Source organism: Spermophilus citellus, assembly GCF_964194105.1.
Source record: "Spermophilus citellus genome assembly, contig: SCAFFOLD_102, whole genome shotgun sequence".
Taxonomy (NCBI): domain Eukaryota; kingdom Metazoa; phylum Chordata; class Mammalia; order Rodentia; family Sciuridae; genus Spermophilus; species Spermophilus citellus.
The window spans coordinates 688,313-689,998 of NW_027672732.1; the positions used below are offsets into that span (position 1 = coordinate 688,313).

The 1,686-nt window shown below is 46.2% G+C and overlaps 1 pseudogene across 1 annotated transcript; it reads right to left on the reverse strand.

Moving 5' to 3' along the window:
• Positions 1 to 711: 711 nt before the first annotated feature.
• LOC308640694 (glyceraldehyde-3-phosphate dehydrogenase-like) lies at positions 712 to 1,686 on the reverse strand (annotated as a pseudogene). Its single transcript has one exon. The product of its transcript is annotated as a glyceraldehyde-3-phosphate dehydrogenase-like (transcript).

Sequence of the window (1,686 nt, forward strand, 5' to 3'; positions counted from 1 at the left end):
TCTTATCATGAAAGAATATTGAATCTTAAATTATTTTTTGCATCTACTGAGATAACATGGCTTTTATTCTTCCTTTTGTTGACGTGATATATTGCTTATTGACTTGCACATGTACACCATCCTTGCACCCTTGGGATAAAACCTACTTGATCAGGGGAAATAACCTTTTTGATGTGCTGTTAAATCCTGCTTGCTAATACTCTGTTGAGGTTGTCTGCACCTTGTTCATCAGGGATATTGGTCTATACAGCTTTCTTTCTTCTTGTTGTGTCCTTGTTTTTTGTTGAAAACAGGATGATGCTGGCCTCCTAGAGTTTGGAAATGTTTCCTCCCTTTCAATCATATGGAAAAATCTGAGAATTGGTTATAGTTCTTTTTTAAAAGTTTGTCAAAATTCAGTCATAAAGCCATCCAGTCCTGAGGTTTCTTTGTTGGGAGACTTTTCAGTACTGATTCAATCTCATTATTTGTTATTGGCCTATTCAGGTTTTATGTCCTCATTTTTTTTTTAATTTTTGGAGGTGCAGTAGACTTGATTGGTGGTGAAAGTAGGGCTCCTTAAACCTCCCCCCTTTTCCAGGGTGTCTGGGATGGAAATTGGGAAGAGGGGAGATTCTTGCTGAGGGACTGAGTTAGGAGCAGGGGACTCCCCACAGCCGAGGGCCTCTTTCTTTCTCTGTGTTCTTGCTGGGGCAGGTGGTCCAGGGGCTCTTACTCCTTGGAGGCCATGTGGACATCAGGTCCACCACCCTGTTGCTGTAGACAAATTCATGGTCATACCAGGAAATAAGCTTGACAAAGTGATCACTGAGGGCCATGCCAGCCTCAGCACTGAAGGTGGCAGAGTGGATGTCACTGTTAAAGTCATAGGAGACAACCCGGTCCTTGAGGGGCCCTCTAATGCCTGCTTTACCACCTTCCTGATGTCATCAAATCTTGCAGCTTTCTCCAGGCAACAGGTCAGATCCACAACTGACACACTGGGGTAGGCACACGAAAAGCCATGCCAGTGAGCTTCCCATTCAGTTCAGGGATGACCTTGCCCACAACCTTAGCAGCACCAGTGGATGCAGAGAGGATATTCTGGGCAGCTCCACCACCATCATGCCAGAGTTTCCCAGAGGGGCCATCTACAATCTTCTGATTAGTAGTGATGACAAGTACTGTGGTCTTGAGTCCTTCCACAATGCTGGAGTTGTCATGGATGACCTTGGCCAGGAGATTAAGCAGTTGGTGGGTGCTACAGGAGGAATTGCTGATGATCTTGGGGGAGTTGTCATACATGTCACGATTCACGGTCATCACAAACATGGGGGCATTAGCAGAAGAGGCAGAGATGACCCTTTCAGCACTACCCTTGAAATGAGTCCTGGCTTTCCCCATGCTGGTGAAGACACCAGTGGATTCCCCAACAGGTTCAGCACCAGCATCACCCCATTTGATGTTAGCAGGATCTTGCCTCTGGAGATGGACTTTCCATTGATAACAAGCTTCCTGTATTCAGCCTTGACTGTGCCACTGAATTTACCACGGGTGGAAACACACTGGAACACACAGACCATGTAGTTGAGGTCAATGAAGGGGTCATTGATAGCAACAATATCCACTTCGCCAGACTTGAAAGCAGCCCTGGTGACCAGGCACCCAATGTGGCCAAATACGTTCACTCTGACCCTCACCATCGTG